The sequence below is a fragment of the Pipistrellus kuhlii genome, unplaced genomic scaffold (assembly GCF_014108245.1).
Source record: "Pipistrellus kuhlii isolate mPipKuh1 unplaced genomic scaffold, mPipKuh1.p scaffold_m20_p_9, whole genome shotgun sequence".
In the NCBI taxonomy this organism is placed as follows: domain Eukaryota; kingdom Metazoa; phylum Chordata; class Mammalia; order Chiroptera; family Vespertilionidae; genus Pipistrellus; species Pipistrellus kuhlii.
In genome coordinates, this window is record NW_023425595.1 from 50,433,085 (window position 1) to 50,457,125 (window position 24,041).

A 24,041-nucleotide genomic window follows, 5' to 3' on the forward strand; every position below is an offset into this window, starting at 1 on the left:
TGCTCTTAATAAAAAAATGTAACGTGTCTAAAAAAATAGCTGACACACTTAGCTATTATTACTTACGTATGACAATTGATTGTTATTGCACACATATTACCCCAAGTCCAATCAGCTGCATAAATAAAATTAAAATGGCAAAGTTACTATTTCACCTCTCATTAGTACTACTTTCAGCTGTAACATATTACAAGTGAGAATACAATTTCTCCCATTAACTGTAACTAAAGATTTACTGGAAGGAATAAAACTGCAAGAACTACAATTAAAGAAAGACCTGGTATTTAAAAAACAAGGCATTGTGTGTCCTGGGCAGTATTATGTTAGAGGTATTAAAAAACATTATTCCTACTGTAAAAGCATTTGTGTTGCACTGTGAATACATTTAAAAATTAAAGCTGTAACTTATTACCAGGAACTAAATTTAAATTGTCTGCCCTACCTCCTTCCCCTGCAAAAATTATATGTTGAAGCTCCAACCCTTAATGTGATTGTATACATTGAAAATCAGCGCTTTTAGGAGGTAACTGGACAGGACTGGGGGGTTAATCTGATAACATCAGTTACTTTATAAGAAGTTTCATTTATATTCTCTTCCTACGAGTTCATTTATATTCTCTTCCTCTCCTTCTCTCTGCAAGCACTGAGGAAAGGCCATGTGAGGACGCAATGAGAAGGCAGTCATCTGCAAGCCAGTTAAAGAGAGCCCTTACCAAGAATCAAATCAGCCAACAACTTGATTTTAGACTTCCCAGCCAACAGACTGTGAGCAACAAATTTCTATTATTTAAGCCACCCAGTCCATAGAATTTTAGCAAGCTCGAGCAGACTAGCAGTCATAGAAGATGAATGTCATCAAAGAAATTTCTATTGGCTTTTAAAGTGAAACATTTCCTATTTGAAATTGTAATTTGAAAATATTTTCTTCCTAAAAATAAAAAAATATTTTCTTATGTAAAAAAGGCTTTCAAGTTCTATAAAGTTAAAAAAAAAAAAAAATAGGACAGTCCCAATAGAAGTGGAAAACTATTTTGTCATCAATAATAACCTTTCTCTATCTTTTTAACATATTAATATAAAAAGTTATTAATGAAAAAATATATTGAGCCCTGACTGGTTTGCTCAGTGGATAGGCCTGGGGACTGAGGGGTCCCAGGTTCGATTCTGGTCAAGGACATGTACTTTGATTGCAGGCACATCTCCAGTAGGGGGTGTGCAGGAGGCAGCTGATAGATGTTTCTCTCTCATTGATGTTTCTAACTCTCTATCCCTCTCCCTTCCTCTCTGTAAAAAATTAAACATATGTAAAATATATATATATATATATATATATATATATATATATATATATATGTTTTTTATTTTTTATTTTGTACTATCTGGTATGAATTTTACACTAACAGCACATCTCAATTTACACTAGACATATTTCAAGTGCTCAAAAGCCACATGTACTGGATAGCACAAGTATACAAGAACAAATAAAATAAACCACAAAGAATCAATCCAGAATGCTGGACCTTCTAAAGGAAGACTGCAGATATGCAATGACATGAAAAGTAAAAGTGGGGGGAAACTGCTCTAAGAAGTTAACTATATATATGACTGAATCCTAATTCAAAAAAATCATCTACAAAGATTTTTTTTTTAGGCATGTGGGGAAATTCAATATGAATGAGCATCCTATATAATAAAAGCATAGTATGCAAATTGTCCCCTTGCCCAGGAGTTCTGAGAGTTCAACCAGGGAGAGAGGGACTGGCTGGGGAAAGGGAGGGAGGCCCCAGCCTCCAGTGGCCGCCAGGAGAAGGGAGGGAGGCCCCGGCCAGCAGCAGGCAGTCGCTAGGGATCCACCAGTGCATGAATTTCGTGCACTAGGCCTCTAGTTAGATGATAAAAAAAAAAAAAGAATTGTACCTAATTTTAATCAAGTGTGATTATAAGATTATGTGAGAAAATATCTGCATTTTTTTTTTAGAAATGTACAATGAAGATTATAGACATGAAAGAGCATGATTTACTTCAAAATAGTTCGGCAACAAAAAGGAAAAAGATAAATGTAACACATTCGGCAACTAATTGCTCAATTTGGGTGATGAGTAATCAGGGGTTTGTTTTACACTTTTCTCTTTTGTATAAACTTGACATTTTATTTTAAAAAATTAAAATACATAATAGTTTTAGAATGTAAAAATAAAGAAAACAAATATTAGTATTTCTTTCTTTTTTTTTTTCTTCTTCTGAATCCTCATCCAAGGATATGTTTAGAAAAAAGGAAGGAGGAGAAAAAAAAAGGGGGGGGGGGAGAAAGAGGGAGTGGAGTGGAGTGGAGAGGACAGGAATGCAGGGGAGGAGAGAAAGGCAAGGGAAGGGAAGGGGAGGGGACAAATACTAATATTCCTAAGAACCCAGAATTCATTTGAACACAGCTACCAAGTGTGACAAGTAGCAGTCTTAAAAGCAGTGGTATAGGATGGAAATATCACTGGACAAAGATACAACTGGCCTGAGTTATGGTTTTAACATCATCAAATAGTAAATATGTAACACCCTGGGCTCTTCTATGTAAGCGATCTAGAAAGAGATGTTGAGTAACTTGCCTAAGGTCACACCGCTAATAAATGAGAGAACAAGCATTGTCCAGATCCAGTTTGTAAAAAATAGGAAATAACAATAACCTTTACCTGAGAAAACTGTGAGTAGAAACTAAAAATTATTTTGCTATTTTTATTTTCCAGAGAACTATATTTTCCAAAACTATTTACATCAACTTGATAGACATTTGAATTGAACAAAATAATTTCCATGAAACAGTTTATATTTTCCTATCTTCCTTTCTTTCTTTCACGTTAAATAGAATTTTCCTGTACATTTTCATGTCTCATTCTAGCTCAGTAAGCCTTTGCTAATAAAAAAATAAAAAATAGCCGAGACCGGTTTGGCTCAATGGATAGAGCGCCGGCTTGGGGACTGAAGGGTCCCGGGTTCGATTCTGGTCAAGGGCATGTACCTTGGTTGCGGGCAGATCCCCAGTAGGGGGTGTGCAAGAGGCAGCTGATCGATGACTCTCTCTCATAGATGTTTCTAACTCTCTATCTCTCTCCCTTCCTCTCTGTACAAAATCAATAAAAACGTATTTAAAAAAATAAAAAATAAAATAAAAAATAAACATTTACATAAGACAGAATCAGCTCTCACCTGGATTTACTCAGGGTCATTAGTCTCATCTAATATATTATATTCAACTCTACAAGAATTCTTCAAGCATCAATCCAACAATTAGCACTTGTATTCATATTGGAAGGTACTTAAACTGGCACCCAACTGCCACCAAACCAAATTAAATCTTATAATCGTAGTTTTCGGAGAGCCACAGCTCTTCCATACCACAAAACGGTTCCTTGCCACTGGTAATCAGACTCTACTCACTTTCTATGTTGAATATCTTTTAATTTATTCTCAAAACTCTTCTGACCAATAAGTCTGGTTTTTCCAACATTTCTGCATTTGTAGTCAGTGATTGTTGTGTTTATATTTATATTGACTCATTTTTATTTATACTGATTCATTATATAGATAGTACTAGAGGCCCAGTGCACGAAATTCGTGCACAGAGGGAGTGTTCCTCAGCCCAGCCTGCACCCTCTCCAATCTGGGTTCCCTCTCACAATCCAGGACTGCTGGCTCCCAACTGCTCACCTGCCTGCCTTCCTGATTGCCCCTAATCATTTCTGCCTGCCAACCTGATCACTCCCTAACTACTCCCCTGCCTGCCTGATCGATGCCTAACTGCTCCCCTGCTGGCCCAATTGCCCCTAACTGCCCTCGCCTGCTGGCCTGGTGGGTCCTAACTGCCCTCCCCTGCAGGCCTGGTCACCCCCAACTTCCCTCCCCTCTGGACTGGTCACCCCTAACTTCCCACCCTTGCCAGCCTAATCACCCCTAACTGTCCTCCTCTGCCGACCTGGTCACCCATAACTGCCCTCCCCTGCAGGCCTGATCACCCCCAACTGCCCTCCCTTGCAGGCCTGGTCCTTCCCAACTGCCCTCCCCTGTAGGCCATCTTGTGGCGGCCATCTTGTATGTTGGAGTTATGGTCAATTTGCATATTACCTCTTTATTATATAAGGGGTGTGTGTATGTGTGTGTGTAGTGTGTGTCTGTGTCTGTGTATACACTGAGTGGCCAGATTATTATGCTCTCTGAGATCATAATAATCTGGCCACTCAGGGTATATCCTATATAATAAAAGGCTAATATGCAAATTGTCCCCTCAACCACACCAGCCTTCTTTGAGATCCTTAAATAAGCTGGCTCCTCTGCAGGGAGCATAGGTCAACCAAACTCCTTCCTGACTTAAGGTCTCAACTGAACACCACCTCAACTGAAATCTGGCCCAATGTCCCTGACCAGTGCTTCTAGCAGTTGTTCTCACAGCACTGTGTGCTTTTCATTCTTTCCACTTAACAATGGTCTTACATTTCTTTGTAAATGTTTAATTAATATCTATGTCCCTGAAGAATACAAGAAGACATGTCAATTGTGCTCACCATTCTATTCCTAAGACCTAGGATGGTGCCTGGCATAGCACACTCAAGAAATATTTGTTGAATTCATTTATGAGTGAAAGAATGATCAAAAGATTGGATTATTTTAATCAAATTCATCAGAAGCAATGATCAGAACATCCCAATGCAAAATGAAAAAGAAACATGGTAGAAAGGAAAGGGTAAAACAAGGGTAAGGGAAGATAAAGTCTCATTTTTCTTTCTTGAGTTATTGTGTATATATTATCTTATATACCATGTATAGGGACCCCCTCCCATGCATGAATTTCATGCACCAGGTCTCTAGTAAAAATATATTTAAAAAAAGAAAAGAAGGTAGTTTGAAGAGGGATGAATTCTACCTTGGAATTCTTAAGTCCGAGCTGGTATCAAGACATCCACGGGGAAATGTGCAGCACACCATATATACACTAGTAGGCCAAAGCATTTTAGATTTTACCTGACCCTGCATTTGTTAATTCACTCATTCATTCATTCATTCATTCAGGTGATGCTGATTTACTGATTACTCTATCTTGGATGAGTGGCACTGTGAAGATACATGTGATACAGCAGCATTAGATGCATTCCCAAATGATGACTTATGGGAGAGACAGACTCCTATTTAACTGTCTACAAAAACTCCTATTTGTTTACAAATACTGTGGGAAGATAGAGGAGAAAAAGATTGGGAAGGACTGGGATATACGAAAAGATGTGTCAGTTTTGATGGGCATTGGCCGGTTAGTAAGATTTGGTGGTAGAGTGGAAGAGTAAAAATATTCTAGACAGAAAGCATAAGTAAAAGATTTGGGGAAACTAATGTGACTGGTCTTTGTGAATCATGACAAGGTGAAAGCAATAAAGGTTGATCTGTGTTCTATAAATAAACCATGACAATATTGTATTCTGTAGGCAACAGGAAGCCATCAAACATTTCTGAACCGACTGTCATATATGCTGCTAGAGTTGGGGGGGAGGGGTAGTTAACCAAAGGAAGATAGATTAGTGAAGATGCTACTGAATTAGATTACTTAGACTATTGGAATAGATCACATAATAACATAGGAATAAAGAAGAAAAAGTTTGGATATGTGTAATAAACAATAGATTTTAATGTTGAATTTGAGCTTGCAAAATATCCAAGTGGATGTGTTCATCATGTAAATGGAAATATGAAACATATCCAGTTTGGGCACTCCCTGGAGAGATTATAGCTAAGTGATAGCTAAATCCATGAGACTGAATTATGTAGCCCAGGAACAGGATATAAAGCAAGAAGAGATGTGAGAAATAGTGAATGGAACTACATTCATTATCATAAAATAAAGACTGGAGGTAGACATGTAGAAAAAATAGAAAGAGGGAAAGATTAAGAGAAACATTGTGAAAGCCAAGAAGAGTGTTCAAAATAAGTAGCCAATATTATGTAATGCTAAATAAAAGAGAAAAATCCAATGAATTTATTAAATATATAGATATGTCAAACCAATGATTATGTCAATGCTACCTATACAATGTTTTAAAAACAATAATCTAATTTGAATTTAAAAATTGAGACAATGAGGCATGGTCATCTTCAACTTCTGGGCCTCCCTCTCGGTAAATTTAACCCACTCTTTCTATCTTAGATTATAGAATGACCCTTCTCAGGTTCAAGAACAATCCTTCCTTCTATGCTCTCTATCTTGTCCCATCCAGTCTACTTTGGGAAATATGGGTGTGTTTTTGTATACACATAGGCATATACTTTACACAACACTGGACATTTAAGAGGAACTCAACAGTGATTTGTCAGAATCATTAATAGCACCTTGAATTCAACATTCAACTACTCAATATTGATACTACTTTCTGGATGTCATTAATGACCTCAGGAACAAACCCAAAGGTTGTTTCTCTCAGTGCTTATCTTCCTACACCTCTTCTCTGCAATATCTGACACTACTGTCACTGCCTCCAAGTTGGGATTTTCTCTCTAAACTTCCATTGTCATTAAGTACCAGCTTTCTTTAATATTCTCTCACCTTCTCTAGGTTTTTTCCTTCCAGCTGCCTCTAAATATAGATTCTCTTAAAAGTTCTGACCTTGGTTCTGTTCTCTGTATTCAGTCTCTCTCAGAAATATCATGGATTCCTAAAACTTCAGTTATCACCTCAGAGCAGACAATTTTCAAACATATTTAGTATTCTTGATCCCAAATACTTGCTGCTAGTACCATCTGACTCACCTCTCTCTGGCCCTATTTCTCTCTGATCCTACCTGGCTACAGCCCACATTTTACAATATCATTAAGCTATATGGTAAGTAACTAGAATTACACTGACTCTTCCACTTAATTAATACTTACTGAGTATTTACTATATACCAGGAATATACTTATAAAAATAAAATAAAATAATGAGGTTAATGTATTACCTGACAAACAGAAACACCAAAACAATGTAAACAACTCTTAACAATCTGATCCTTAAAGAAGGCAGTATATCATCCATAATCAGATAATCTCTACCAGAAAAAAGTTAATACAATTTATTTAAAACAAGTAAACAAAATAATCTCTAGAAAAGGAAATTTTTTATCTCCCCTCTAGCAACCAATTCTAATTATTACCGTATTTTTCGGACCATAAGACGAACTTTTTTTCCCCCAGAAGTGGGGGGGAAAGTCCCTGCGTCTTATGGTCCAAATATAGCCTACACCACATGTGTCAAACACAAGGCCCACGGGCCAAATCCGTCCCGCCAAGCCTTGCAATGTGGCCCACACCACGCTGTCATCACTGCACTCCACTGAGTTTCCATCACAATGACAGTTTATGACTGTTCAGTAAACCATTCGGCCCGCAATTTAGGCTGGATTTTAGATTTTGGCCCCTTCTCTGATTGAGTTCGACACCCCTAGCCTACACATATACTTTAAAAAAAAAGTTTTTTTACTTGCCCGGCTCTGTGTGGTCTCTGTGTGCTTGCCCGGCTCTAAAATGGTTCTAAATGCTGCTGTTTACTTTACAGGGTTGATTACACGTGTTTATGACTGTGATGTTGGGTTTTAATGCACATAAAATATTTTAGGACACTATTTGTTTCAGAATCTTTTTTTCTTCATTTCCCTTCTCTAAAAAACTGGTGCGTCTTATGGTCTGGGGCGTCTTATGGTCCGAAAAATACAGTAACTCACTTGAGGCATGGTGCATGAAATTTGTGCACAAGTAGGGTCCCTAGGCCTGGCTGTTGATCAGAACCCTCCCCCACCGCTCGCACATGCCTTGGCTAACCTGGTGCCACCCACTTGCCGGCCCCTCTCCCCACCGCCACCACCAGTTGTTTCCCTCGGTGGGGCAAGAGAGGTTATAAGGGGGCCCCATTGGCACCCACCTACTCGCCAGCCTCACCCTCCACCACCACTCAGGGCCTGCGGGCGGGGAGGAGGGGGGGGGGGGGCAGCTCCTGCATTGAGCGTCTGCCCCCTGGTGGTCAGTGTGCATCATAGTGACCAGTAGTTCTGCCATTCAGTTGATTTGCATATTAGAGTTTTATTATATAGGATTGTTAGAAAAACAGACCCTGTCCATTTTCATGGTAAATGCTGCATATTATTTTATTTCATGACCAAAAAAGTTAAGCATTTAATAGGGAAACTATTAAATGTAAACATACTAAAATTTATCTTCACAATGATGCAAGGGACACTTTGGCAAATCCTAAAACATAAACTATTCTCCCACTGCAACCAGGACATGTAAGTTTAAGGTAGGAGAAGAGAAAGAAAACTATGTCTCATAAGTCACTGAAAGTCATATAGCCTCTCAGAGCTTCAATTTCATATTGTAAAGTAAGGATAAAAACACTGGCTCTCCTTATCTCATTGGGTAATCATAAAAATCAAGTGAAAATGCTGTTTAAACTCTAAGATTCTTTTATATGTAAATACTACTGTTTACAAAAAATCCAGAGGGCAGGAAGGGGAAGGAGCCAGCATCCTGCAATCGACAATGTAATAAATGTGGAAAATGGAAGTTACTGTTAAAATGACTTAAGTTTTAAGCAAAAAACAAACATGTTTGGGGCTATCTAAGGAACAAGGCACCGCCTCAGGAAGACTTTTCAGATTCACATCCTTCCTCCTGGATGACCCAAGGTAGAGGTCCCCCTCAGTACAACAGTATTCAATTCATAGCTATTTCTTCTTGGTTCTTTGTTAATGTTTTCAAGCAAATTTGTGTGCTCTAGTTTGATAAAATGAAAAAAAACTCAATAAATGTTTATTGACCAACAAAGCTTCCCAAATAAAAATCAGAACTCTTTTAGAGATTAGTATTTACAACATATTCATTATGTTAACGGCAATAAAATATAGAGGCCAGGTCTATTTTCACTAAAATAATTTAAAGGGATAACTGACTTATAGGAAAAAACGTTAAATAAAGAAATATTTGAGATTATTGAATCCATCATTACAAAGAAAACAGTGACTTGTGGAAAAGTCACAAACGTCACATCATCTTATTTTTTGACAAAAGCCAAATTGGATAAACTTTGCTCACAAAAATGAAAAGACATATAAAGATTCAGTTTCATGGTTCAAATACTACATTTTTAAATAGTCTTGGTTTCATAAGTTTCACAAAGAGATTTCAAACAAAGATTTTTTAAACTGAATTACTATATTATTTCCTTTCCATAATATCTGCTTTAATCACTAAATGCCACATCCCCTAAATTCCTGCTCCCAGCCACCAAAAGTAAAAACTTCCCAGTATATGCTTAATTGAAACACACAGCTATGATTCCAAACTAAGCAATCATTCTCCATTATCCATATTCCTTCTAATTGACAGGCTAAAAAAGGGTCACTTCCTGTATCCAAGGCCTTTTATCATGAGTAGTCTCCAAAATGGAGCAGGAAGTGTTGAGAAAGTGAAGGCTTTGTGAATGAAGACATTCAATGAATTTAATTCCATGATGATATTCAAGCCATAAGGAAGAGCTGAAGGGTGAAAATGCTACACAAGATGGCCTTGAAGTTCAAAGCTAGGGCTGTATGATTCAGAGCACAGACGTAAAATTCTAAATCGCAAGGGAATTGAAGAGCTATGGTTCTAAATATTGGAAACATTTGCTAAACTAGCTTTTACAATTTTTAACATCCCTTTTATCTTGAATCAAAATGCCCCCAAATTTTCCCTCCCACACAAACTACTGTCCCATCTGAAAATACAAAGGAAAGACTTGTCCTTCAACATCGTTTCTTAGGTTTGGCACATAAATTTTCCTCACAAAAAAAGGTCCTAGCACAGATGCAAGATCATGAAATTTAGTTCTCGTTTTTACTTAGTGTGGACACTTCTCTGCCCAACCTTTAATCGGAGTTGTTATTAAAAAATAAAATTTTATTTGTGACTCTTTTCTGTTCCTTTAAATACTTTATTGAAAGTACACACATACACATACATGCATATACAAAAAAAAAAAAAAAAAAAAAAAAAAAAAAAGACCTTACACTGACAAGGTTCAAATAGCTAAGCCATTAAATACACAGAAAATTCCCAGGCTCTGGATAACCTGAAAGTAATTTGTAAGAATGGAGAGTTAAGTGTACTTTGAAACAAAAACAATTACATTTCCTCAAGGGTAGGTAAAACATAATTTCTGCCTTCAAGAGCAGCATTAGTATCTTCATTTGTTTTAGTTGAGTGTGCTATGGCAAAAAATTATAAAGACACATTTTAGAAATTAATGAAGTTGTTACAGAGAGGATATTTTTTCTCAAAAGCAATAAAACTGATCAAAATATAACTAGCACTGTGGAATACTCTTGATAATAGTGATATACTAATTATTAATATACTAATAATAGTAATATACTAATTATTATTTATATTTACACTTATTCATATGTAGACTCTTTTTTTCCAAGAGGCTCAAAATACTTTTCAGAGTGAAACTACAATTATAGTCTAATGCAGTGTTTCCCAACCTTCTCTCATGATGAGAATCACCTGGTGGAGTTGTTAAAACACAGATTCCTGAATCCCAACTAAGAAGTGCTAAACTAGAATTTTTGAGAACATATAGGTAAAATTGCATACCTAACTTAGTGCTCTGTATATAAAATCTGTCTTAGAGCACTAGTTAAGTATACAATTTTACCTACATGTTCCCAAAAATTCTAGTTTAGCACTTCTTAGTTGGGATTCAGGAATCTGTTTTACAATAACAACTCCACCAGGTGATTCTCATCATGAGAGAAGGTTGGGAAACACTGGTCTAATGTACTAAATTTTTATTATCAACCCTTAGGAAGAGCAATTAAAGCATATGAGCATGCAAACAATTTACAATCACAAATGCATTTATCTAAATTTGCATAGCCCTGGCCTCTTCTAAGTGGGAAGTCATTCTCACCAGAATTCCCCTTTATTTAACCAATTCCTTATTCCATCCTAAACTATATTACTCTCTTTATTCTTATTTAAAAAATCAAGTCCATATTATTTAAATGTTAACTTCTGATTCCACAAAATAACCAAAAGTACATATATCGATACATACTTACATATCAAAGAACACAACTTAGGTTGACAGGAAGAGAGACCAGCACTAGTCATAATCTGTTTTTCAATAGCCCTGCCATTATCTCAGTCAGAATGACACAGTTTTCTTTCCACCACAAGATCAAAACACAAATCCCATCATCTCTTAGTCATTCCCACTCACTTACCGACCTGCTGTTATTTTAACAGAATGTCTTTTTCCTTTGTTCACTATTCCTAAGAGCAATGTTCCACCCTTTTGGTCTCAAAAGATATATTATTTTGCCGAACCGGTTTGGCTCAGGGATAGAGCATCGGCCTGCTGACTGAAAGGTCCCGGGTTCGATTCCAGCAAGGGCATGTACCTTGGTTGTGGACACATCCCCAGTAGGGGGTGTGCAAGAGGCAGCTGATCGATGGTTCTCTCTCATTGATGTTTCTAACTTTCTATCCCTCTCTCTTCCTCTCTGTGAAAAATCAATAAAATATATATATTTTTTAAAAAAAGTTATATTATTTTTAAGTGCAGTAGTTAGGTAGGCAGTTATACAAAACTATAATTGGTAAGAGGATAGAAATGGCTCTATATACTTTCAAAATAGTATCATTTAATAAGAAAGTACTCTCTACTTTTCTATTTATTTTGTTTCAGGTTTTTTTAAATTATGCTTATTCCTGAGAACTATTCAAGCTTAAAAACTTGCAAATTAAGAAAATTATGTCTTAATAAATTAATTTGGGAACCTACTACAGATTACTTCTTGCTTCAATACCTCTGAATTTACAAGCATCCCTGTTAAAGCTGCAAAGGCAGAGAAATTTGTCTCCAGATAGCAGGGGTTCCCTTATCACCTCCAAATACTCCCATGCCTCATGGCACCCTTCAGCTGCCTTGAAAGGCTGGAGAATAAGAACCTCTATCATCAACCTCTATCACCTCTTCAGCACCTTCTCTCCTGTTCTTCCCACCCTCCCCTTCCATGTGGGAAGCAGGAACTTCCTAAATCTCCTTTTTCATACTCTTCCACAGATTTGCTAATATCATCAATGTATTATGTTCTGGGGATAGAGTTTAAACGGATTCATTATCTTCAGGGACTTATAACCTAATGAAGGTGCCGGGTATGTGAAGTACCTCACAACAGAGCAGTGTGGGAATGAGGGATATAAAGGATGCAACAGAAACCGAGAAGAGAACACAAAGCTCAGAACTGCTCAGCGGCTGAAAACATGAGCTTTAGCATCACAGAGACTTGGTTTCACCAGTTAGCAAGTAATAACTGAGGCAAGTTACTTAATCTCTCTAAGTTCTTTCATATGAAATATGATCATGATACCTTATAAGACTGTAGTAATGATGATCAAAAAGCATGATCTATAGAAAATAATTAGTGCTAAATGCTTAGCTGGTAGAAAGTGTGCAAATACTAGCATTGGAGAAATATAAGAGTACCCTCTTTAGAAGGGAAAAAGGATGCAATCAGAAATAAAGGTCTCCCCTTAAGGAATCCACTAATTAAATTTAAATGAACAAAGCACTTGGCCCTAAAAGTACTTCTCAATGAAATCTACACTGTAAACTGTCCTCCTTTGACTAAGATGACTGAATGTGCAAAATTTTTAACTTAAAAAAAGTTTTAGTTAATAGATGAATCACTTAATATAAAGCACAAAAATCAAGAGCACTATTTTTAAAAATATATTACACACATACTTTCATGCATGTACATACACACATCCAAGGTAACTTTTGATATAGTCAAGCAGAAGGCTGGCCCAAAGCTTCAATCCCAAAGCAGTTCTATCACCAATATTTTTCAATGTAACCAATATCAAAGCATGGACTCTCTCTGGCTCTGCTGGTTAGTGGAATCCCATTACTTTACTGTCAGTCCCATTAACACTTGGAGGTATTTCACAGTAACAAACAGTTATAATAAATGTTTTGATATTCCTCTTCTCCTGATATATTTCAAAATCCAGTAAAAATATTTCTAGTAAAAGAAAAAAGTTTTTCTGAAAATTAGAAATACAGATAAGCAATTCATATTAATTTTAATTCAAAACAATCTGGAAATAAGTCACATACATGTATTTCAAATCGTAGTAAACAAATGCCTCCAGAGGACTGGGGAGAGGCTGCATTTCTCTAATTCACAGTCATTACTGACCACAGACATTACAATAAGGTCTAGACCACTTGCCTTATTTAAACCGTTTCATTCCAATTTCATTTTTCAGCAGTGTTCCATGGAAAGTATACTCCGTAGTAATGTCCTCGGCACACACATAGCACATTTGCAGAAGAACATTGAAGAATGCATTTTGTATTCTGACTGTGAAAAACCTTTTCTAGGAATGCAATTTTACTCTCAACACTTACACAATGGACTACAGTGTCACAAGCACTGTTCATGTTCTATTAGTCATTCTGCAGAACATTTTATTTAAAAAATAATAAAAGGCCTTCAGTGTGTATAAAGAATTTGGGGCACAAAAGACTCATTGTCAGACTATTTGCAGTCCCAAAAATAGAAAAATAATCCCCCCAAACAAACTAATTTGTAGCTTATAATTATTTTTAAAATACTACCCCAAAACCCTGCACTTTTTAATTTAACCAATCTATAGTATAAAAGAGATGGCATAAATGGTCTTATCATAATGGCATCTGGTTGACAAAGATAGGAGACTACATTTTGTATTCTTCAGAGAAACAAAGGGGATTTGAGCTCTGAGACAGCTGGTGCAAGTTTGCATTTAGCTTAGAAAACCCCAAGGTTCTAAGGTACATGTGATCTTGGATACAGTTTAATTTGTATTATTTTATTTTAAGTTCTATCAACTATATTTCCTAAGCTGAAAGTCAGGGTGTATTATTTGGTAATCCAACAGCAAGTCTGAAAACCAAATTGTAAAAAAATAGTATACATACGTCTTTTTTCCTGCACAGTATTGCTTCTCCAAAGATATTATCTGGAAATACAAATAAGTAAAACAGGCAAATGCCAAAGTATACTAGCCAAAATTTATGTGTCCGTAGGGAAGACATTAAGAGCTGGAGAGAATGAGGGACCTGGGTTCCAGCACCAATCAATCTCAACACCGTCAGCACTCCCTTAAAAGAGCTTCTCAGAATTTCTTCAAAAATCTCTGACTGACAGACTACAGCAAAAATGAAAACTCATTTGGATTCATAAGTAGCCTCGAAGAGAAAGTTACTTACATATCAGTTTAACTGAGAAAACGTCATACTAAACTGAAGACTGGTCAGATCATTAGAGTTCCAAGCACACTACTCTGAGATTCCATTTCCTTGTGGAAACAAACACTTCTGTCCCAAATTGAAATGTAAGGTCAGAAACACTAAAAGAGAGGACTTGGCCTATTCAGTAAACACTTGCTCAACAAAGACTTTTACCTGGACCAACAGAAAGCACATGGGGAATGCACGTCTTGATTAATGACCTCACATGTAATTTTCTCATCCCATCATGAAAATCTAAATTCGTTACTAAAATTAGAAAGTCACAGAGCCATTCTTCAAACAACCAGATAGATGTTTTTACCTAATTATTACTATTAATTGGTCACTCCCGTCAGTGTAAGCAGATATAACTTTTCTGCACAAACTTGAAACCATCTAAGTTAAGTTAGCACAGGTAACAGGTATTTTGTTTTGTTTGCAGAAACTAAGTTAAAACATTCAGTAGGGCCGAAACCGGCTCAGTGGATAGAGCTTCAGCCTGCAGACTGAAAGGTCCTGGGTTTGATTCCAGTCAGGGGCATGTACCTTGGTTCTGGGCACATCACCAATAGGGGATGGGGGGGGGGGGGGGCGCGGAGGGATGTGCAAGACGCAGCTGATCGATGATTCTCTCTCATTGATATTTCTAACTATCCCTCTCTCTTCCTCTCTGTAAAAAAATCAATAAAATATATATTTTTTTAATTCAGTAGAAAAAGAGCATTTAACGTCTCTTTTTCTTTCAAGCCTGGAAAGAATAAGTTACAATGCAAAATATTGTCATTATTGATTTATACCTCCATAATGTTGAGTACTGTTCCCTATTTACCAGATTAGTTCGTACAAATCATCAAAAAGATACTATCTTCTCGCTTATTTTTGTCTTTTCTCACTATCTTGGATAAAGATGAAAAAATATTTTTTTAATATCAGTTTAAAGTATTAATACTTATTAACATGGCTTTTTAAAATGGCAAAAATGCTCTCATACACATTATCTTGCATACATATTACCAATTCTGGGGTTAGACTGCCTGGTACTATATTCTAGTTCAACCACTTGGGGTTACCTTAAGGAAGTTACTTAACCTCTCTGTGCTTCAGTTTCCTCATCTATAAAGTGGGATTACAGCCGAAACTGGCTTAGCTCAGTGGATAGAGCGTCGGCCTGTGGATTGAAAGGTCCCAGGTTTGATTCCAGTCAAGGGCATGTACATTGGTTGCGGACACATCCCTGGTGGGGAATGTGCAGGAGGCAGCTGGTCGATGTTTCTCTCTCATTGATGTTTCTAGCTCTCTAGCCCTCTCCCTTCCTCTCTATAAAATAAATAAATAAATATATACATACATACATACATACATACATAAATAAAGTGGGATTACCAATAATTCTTACACCTCACAGGATTGTTATAACAATATATGTAAAATACTTAAACCAGTGCCAACCACGTGGTACACACTACATAGCTGTTAACTTTTTAAATTATTATAATCAATCATTATGTTTGGGTCTAATAATCCAATATAATAAAAGCCTAATATGCAAATCGTTCCTTCAAACAGGAGTTCAACCAGGGGGCAGGGCCGGCTGGCCAACCCTGGGAAGGGAGGCCCTGGGTGGCAGCTGGCAGCTGCTAGGGATCCTACCCGTGTGCACTGGGCCTCTAGTGATTATCCATAAAGATAGAACAATCATTTTAAAACCCTTTTTCCAGATAAGGGAATCAGGTTCAGAGAAATCAAGTGACTAATCCAGAGTCAGAGTTAAGAAGTAAAATCAGGACTAAAAACCCAAGACTAAGAAATAATCAAGACTTTTCACTACACTGTGCTATATCATATCACAGAGTATATTTCCTGAGTTTATATAATTCAGTATACTTCTAAAGACATACTCTTTTAAACATTTAAATAATTAAATAGGCAGTATACAATGGTAGCCACACTAAGAATGAGTCTGTTATCCAAAAGATAACTACAACTCTTTTAAGTATTTTTTGAGTAGCAAAATGAGTCAAACTTCTTAAGAGAAGTACACACCAGGTAATTAGGCTGGCTGGACAAGATGAACATGACATCAGTTTTCCAATATCTAGAGTTTCTTTTAAATAGCAAAACATATACCCCAAGACACTTCCATGTTATGACTTATGCTGCACAGTGGAAACACGATGGCATTTTAGAGTCAAAATTTCAGTTCCATCTTTTCAAGCAGGGAACACTGGACAACCATGTCAGTCCCCTGAGCTTCATTTACCATCTGTCAAATGAGATCCTACCTCACAAGGCTGTTATAGAAATAACTGTGATGATATAGGTTAAACAACTTTGTAACTATAAAAAAAAAAAAAAATCAAACAAAAAATGTGTTAACATTACTATTAGCTACTTTGATTACACTGAGAATAATGAACATTCAGTTATTCATTGATCACTTTTTTCTTAGAAAATTGCTGACAAAACTCATCTAAAATAGAAGTATCATCCTGGGTATTTTGTATAATTACAGTATATTATGTGACAATCTGGATTGGATAGCACAGTGAAAGAACGGGCAGTCGGAAATCCCTCAAGGGGTCCCAGATTCGAGAGGGTACAGGCTGGACTGAGGGACACCCCCCTCATGCACGTATTTTATGCACTGGGCTTCTAGTACAAAATAAAATACAAAATACACACACCAAAATTTATTCACACTTGATAGTTCAGAAAATAGAATATTTCAGTCCCTCAGATACTGTGAATATCAATCACAACAATGTAGTAATAAAAATATAAAATACCTTCAATCATTTAAGGTCTCTGGCTCGGTATATAAAGCATCCAATTCTGTACCAAGCAAATAAAACCACTCCTAATAGCATTTCATAGAATCCAAAGGAAAAAAAACCGTAAAGTTTTTTCATACTACCTATGTACAAACTATATACTATTCATACTACAATTTACAAAGCACCTATTTGCAAAGCACTGTGCTAGTTACTACCATCATTCAAAAGTTAAATGAGACCCCTCTTTTTCAGAAGCATAAAATATAAAGTCAAAAGTAGAAATAGAGTCCAGCCAGCATGGCTCAGTGGTTGAGCATCGATATATGAACCAAGAAGTCACAGTTCAATTCCTAGTCAGGGCACATGCCCAGCAATGAGGAAAAAAAGAATAGTGTTCCTCTACCTAGACTGCCAGGGTTTTTTCCACCCAATGATTTCAAAATAAAAACCAGTTTCATAAATGACTAAAAATGAAGAAAGAGTCTATGTATCTCATGTATATAATATGTGCTTTTAGTTATATATTTAGTTATATATATATATATTTTTTTAGGAACAATAATAGATGTGACATCACATTTAACAGTGAAACTGTCAGACCCAACAAAAATCACTAAGTGACTTAGTGAAGTCTAGAACTGGAAGTCAGGAGATCACTAAATAGCACTAAATAGCTCTGTGACTTTGGAGGAAATAATACCAATCTTTCCTGGCCTCCTAAGACTTATTGTGCCTTTGGATAAGTTATTAAATTTCTCTAGGTCTATTCCCTTATCAACAAACTGAAGAGTTGGACTAGAATACTTCTATTAAAAACTTTAAGTGAAAACTTTTGGTCCCACTCCCAGTGATTCAGAATGTCTGGGCTGGAATCTAGGAAGCTCAATGTTCACCAAGCACCACAGGTGACAGAAATACACAGAAGATCATCAATCACACTAAGGACATTACAAGTCCTAGACCCAGTAAAGCAGTGGTTCTCAACCTTCCCAATGCCACGACACTTTAATACATTTCCTCATGTTGTGGTGACCCCCAACCATAAAATTATCTTCGTTGCTACTTCATAACTGTAATTTTGCTACTGTTATGAATCGTAATGTAAATATCTGTGCTTTCCAATGATCTTAGGCGACCCTGCTAGCGGTTCTCAATCTGTGGGTCGCAACCCACAGGTTGAGAACCACAGGATCTCCTATGCCCTAACGGTATAAAAAGATGACATAATTTGTGTCAGTGCCAAGGTCTTAGGAATTCTGGATCTAGCATACTGTGCAGAACACAGTAGATGCTAAACAAATATTTATAGAGAGGAAGGAGGGAAGGAGGAAGGAAGGGAGGGGATAAAGAAAGAAGGGAAGGAAGGGAGGAGGCCAGCTAACTGGTCATATTTTTGGCTAAGAAACATACAAAACTGTAGTAAAATTAAAATTGGTTAAAAACATACATCAGCAGCTGGAAAGCAAAGACTTCAGTCTCTATACACATTTTTTTTTTTTTTTTTTTGCACACATACAATTTTAAATATAGTGGAGTCCTTGTCAAACTGCAAAGTATTAAGGAGGAAAGGAAAAAACACTACATGGAAGCCAAAGAATTCTAATGGAAAATTACCAATGACTAAAACTTAGTCATAGTTTTCACCAGGTAGAATACAGAATTTTAAGAACTGGGACTTGTAATTGGAACTAAAGTTTGTAGTTACTGTCTATTTATATGCATAAATTTTAGGTAGGAAAATATATGGATTCCAGAAATATTGTTGGCAATATTAATTTTTGCCCATTTTTAATTTTCATTTTCCAATTCACTTACATTATAATTTTTGAGATGTTTTATCTTCACTTCTGATGATCTTCAAATGTCAATGGCTCTTAACACATTAACTGTAAACAAACACAAAGGAACTTAGGGGAATTCAGATATTTAAGGAACTCTACAATAAAATATTCTAAATTACTCTATAAATCCTGTGGGGGAGGGACAAGAAAGGGTGAGAGGAAACTTGAGCACCTTATTACTTGCTTCACAATTTTTCTGATGGTTAATGTAAAACTCTTCTTTTGAATGGCAATGAGACTATCCTTGTAATCATCAAGCAAAGGAAACAAAATCAACCTATTTTCTGTGGAAAGAATAAAACATTCAAAGTTAGAGAAAATTCTCTCTAAATATGAACACTCTGAACTCACTAACATACTGTGTGCTTATCCTTCTCCTCAGCAGTGCAGTGGTCAAGGAAATTCACTTTCTTGTCACTACCACACAATCGACCTACCCTGGGATAGTCTTCTTACTACCAAGTATTAGCCTAGACCTGGGCAGCAGATCTTCAGGTCCTCTACAGCACATAGAGCCTGGAGTTAAACAGATTTGGGGTCAAACATCAAACTGTTCACCCTAATTTTCAGTTTTCTGATCTGTAAAATGGAAACAATAATACCGTTTATTTTTTATAATTAGGATTATATGAGACAATACATATTTAGCACCATGCCCATCATATAGCAAGCACTCAGTAAATGTTAAGTGCTGTCATTTTTATTAGTATTGCTGATTATTAATATAAATATTAATTTATTACTACAACTACTATCCATTCCTTGAAAACCAAAGCTTATCTCAGGTGTTTTTATTTTTAGGTACTGCCTTTGGTTATAATTGAAAACTGTTATCCAATACCAGTAACAGAGGACATCTATCCTATCAAATAAAGAGGAAATATGTTAACTGACCCTCAACCCCTCGCAAAGATGGTGGCGCCCACAGCCAATAAGGAGGGAATATGCTAATGGATGCCCCGCCCTCAAAGATGGTGGTACCCACAGCCAATAAAGGAATATGCTAATTGAGTGCCATACCCTCAAAGATGGCAGCACCCATAGCCACAAGATAGCAGCGCCCAGTCCTCTCAGCCCCACCAGGGCCTTGCGGTGTGCCTGCCTCTGGAGTCCCCCAGTCCCCTCAGGCCCCCAGCTGCCCAGGGCCGGCCCAAGACACAGGCAAGCCTCGGATGGCAGCTTCACTAAGAGGCAACCAATGAATGCATAAATAAGTAGAACAATAAATTTAAGTCTGTCCCTCCCTAAAAAAATAAAAACAAACAAACATAGTCCAAAATGACCAACTTCATTTCCCTTATGGCAATCAAACCTTTTGAATTAAAATGAGAGAAAATATCTAAGTAGAACCTGAGGCATATTTTGGGGGGAAATAAAACAAATGGATACATGGCTTGGACATGAACATCAAACTACCCAGGAATAAGCAGTGTAAGCCATCATCCTCATCACCACCACTACTTTACCATGCAATGCTTTGAGCTCTTCAAATAAAATAAATGAATAGCACAGTTGCTCATTCTTCATTTGCTTTCTACTTGCCTTTCACCTAATGATCTAGCAATGATTAAGTGTGTTCCTTTTATTTTCTGGTCCTAGATTAGGATCATAAAAATCTGTCCCAAGATAACAGATGCAAAAAAGGTAGAAAATTAAAAATGCTCCAAGTTTAGAGTGTTCCAAAAGACAGTTCTCTGTTTTTGTCTGCTACAATATATCACCACTCTCTTCCAGTGTATTTTCTATTTTGGTCCTTGCATTTGCAAATCTAAGACTGTCTCTGGCATAAGTGTTGTAGACTTTAACTGGAAAATGCCTTTCTTGCTTTAAAACTATTCGCTTGGTATCAATGGGAGAAGCCGCGGATTGCCTTCAATACCCAGTCTCTCCTATCCTTAACCTCTAACTCACACCTCATATCCTAGTCTCCCTTGTGGCTAGGTATGGCCCTGGGGACCATGGTTCAAGCCAACTGTAATCAAGCTTCAAGGACTGTGAGACTTCAAAAAAGTATCCTTTCAAGAGAGAGAGCAAGTCTTTCTTCTTCCCATTCTCCTTCCTTTAGACTAGAAAGAAGATGCAGTGGTTAGATTCCAATAGCAATTTTGGTCCATGAAATAACACTGAAATGTAAAATAAGATATATTAAGTTAGAAAGAATCTGTGTCCTAGATATCTCAGATTTACTATATCAGAACTATACTAACTACATCTTTGGGCTTTTCTGTGCTAGAAAAATGATCCCTACTTTAAGCTACAGTTAGTTTGGATTTTCTGTTATACTCTGCTAAATCTAAACCCAAACTTAAAATAAAATGGGGGGAAAAAGTTTTCCAAGTATCAGTATTCAGGTTTCTTTGAAATCTACAGATTAAAATATTTTAAGTTAACTTTTATTATATTAATAATACATCGCCCTTATTTTACTTAATCTAAACTAAAAGCATTTAATGAAACTACAAGTTAACTACATCCAGTAAGAATCTTAGAAAGAATGAAAATTTATCAACAATTACTGCCATGTGTACTTTGTACTTGAGCAGGGGAAGAATTACAAAGCTTGCTCATTAATGATCTATGGTGATGACAATGTTGATGCATACATAGAAACACATTAAGAGAGATGAACACAATTATTAATAGTTATCTGTAATAAAGCTACAGCGAAGGGAATTGAAGTTATTTTCATTGATACAAGGTTATTAAAATTAAAGTGATTAGAGAAGATGCCCTTCTCTAATCACTTTAATTTTAATAACCTTGTATCAATCTTTTCTTTTTTTAATAGTTCCATTTTTAACCTGACTTCCTGTGGACAGCAGCTTATAAAATCACTCCCAACCCTGACTATTGCCTCTCAATAGCTTTTAATCCTATACACTGATTTAACTAAATCATACAGTAGGCACAAAGTGCTTTACCTAATCAAAACTAATTTCCTTAAAAGGGGAAAATATTCTGTACTAAAATCTAGAGAATTTCCACTGGTCAACTCCTGAGTCCCATACCACTTTTGGCCCTGGAGATTCTGGCTACAATAGCATTAACCTGGCAGCTTTCCAAAACAAACTTAGTGCTTTCTGGACATCTGTATCTGGGCTATTTCCTTCCCTTGGCATAATCCAAGCTTTATTGATTCAGATGATGTCCTGAATTTTTACCTCTTCATAGCACTTTTTTCAAATGCATGTTACCACTAATGTATGTCACCAACTATCTATTTTTAAGAAAAAGCCTAATACATGTATTCTTGCTTTGTATTACCCATGGCTGAGAAAGAAAAGAGTTGGGGAAATTTCCTAACAATCAGATATAATTAGTCTACAAGAGAGGACTTTTACTTTCTACTATGTCAGTCAATATTTTACAAAAATACTCTTAATAGGCTTATAGTAGGTAGTTCTAACATAGATCTTAGTCCATTTCCACTAATATTGATGAAGTTACTAGGCAACAATTAGTAACAGGTTGAAGGCAGTGGTTCTCAAATTTGCCATGCATCAGTATCACCTGGAGGGCTTGCTAAAACAAACTGTGGGCTCCAGAGTTTTTGATTCAGTTAGATCTGAGGTGGGACCAGGGAATTTGTATTTTTAACAAATTCCCAAGAAATGCTGATGTTACTGGTCAAGGGACTGTGGATCTACATTAATATGAAACTACAGATGATAGCATAGGAGGGGAAAAGACGTATATGGGTCCCAATCTCAGCTTTAGTATTAATTTATATACTTTTGACTAGCAATTAATTTCTTTAAATGTACTTTTAGGAAATCTAACAATAATTACCGATAAGATCATAGTAATACTGGATCTTATCTTACAGAACTTTGAAGTTCTTTTAGAGTCCTGGAATAATGAAATCCAAAATAAGTAATTTTTAGGCTACCAGAATGTTCAATGTCTGGCTCAAGGTGCTACGACTAAGATCAAGATTGGAGGGTCAACCTGTTAGCTTCACTTTGTTCTGTAGCTATAGTTTCTACCACTAATCCTGGCCAGCTGCCTCAGAAGACACACTAAGTCACAAGGGAAATGTAAGAATGTTTGATTGGACACAAATCCATCACTACTACTGTTAAAAAAAAACCCTAAAGCACATTTCCTACTGATGATATATTTCTAAGTGCCCTTGAAGATAAAGCTAGAAATGAGACCTTGCAACAAAATGTGTTTTAGAAATCTTAAACCTCTTCTACCTCTTTAAGACTATAGGTATAATCAAAATTCATACAAACAAATTTAGGACTTGCTGTTTTCAAATGATGATAATTTTAAGGAAGGCATGCCACTTAAAAATACAAACAGTTGGATGCTACTATTTTTGGGATAGCTACCTCTCCTTTGATTCTTTTAATCCAAGTTAAATGTAAACAGAGGTGCTCCTAAATGCTAATGAACTTATAAACTAAAAATCAGCTGATAAACCAAAACAACCTGAAACAGACCAGTGGCGCCAAGAATATCTGCATGAGGATATATAAAGGATGAAAGAAATACACATTAAATAAAATGACTGATTAGATAAGTTAGAGAGAAAAAGAACAAAGTAGTCGAGAGTAGCAAATGGAAAAGCAAGTAGGCTAAGAAAAGGTAATATCATGAAGATATATAGGACTAGACACAGAAAACATAATGCAACAAATAAAATCAGCTCAGGGAGTAGACAGGCTTCATGGGAGAGAAACTTCAGGTTGTACCTGACGATGTGACTTCATAGGTCAAATACGACAGTGAAAAAAGGGGGGAAAATTCAACAGAGAAAAACCCCTTTTGTCTTAATATATTTTTATTGATTTCAGAGAGGAAGGGAGAGGGAGAGACAGAAACATTAATGATGAGAGAACTATTGATCGGCCGCCTCCTGCATGGTCCCTACACAGGGAAGGAGCCATGCAACCTGGGCATGTACTCTTGACCAGAATCCAATCTGGGACCCTTCAGTCCTCAGGCTGATGCTCCATCCACTGAGCCAAACCAGCTAAGGCTAGAAAAACCCTTTTTTTTTTTTTTTTAATGTATTTTATTGATTTTTTTACAGAGAGGGAGAGAAAGGGATAGAGAGTTAGAAACATAGATAAGAGAGAATCCTCGATC

General features: G+C 36.5%; 1 protein-coding gene across 6 annotated transcripts in view; it reads right to left on the bottom strand.

Annotated features, from left to right (window-relative positions):
* The window catches only part of MTMR2 (myotubularin related protein 2), an 83,726-nt gene that overhangs the window by 54,335 nt on the left and 5,350 nt on the right, over positions 1 to 24,041 (bottom strand). For 2 of the 6 annotated variants that reach the window (XM_036428364.2, XM_036428366.2), the window contains exon 2: positions 18,919 to 18,989. The exons of 3 other annotated variants lie outside the window; for them this stretch is intronic. The gene's annotated coding sequence lies outside the window, so the exon portion shown is untranslated. Of the gene's footprint in view, positions 1 to 18,918; positions 18,990 to 19,116; positions 19,229 to 24,041 lie in introns of all 6 variants that reach the window. One more of the 6 variants, XM_045577453.1, reaches the window with a different exon arrangement.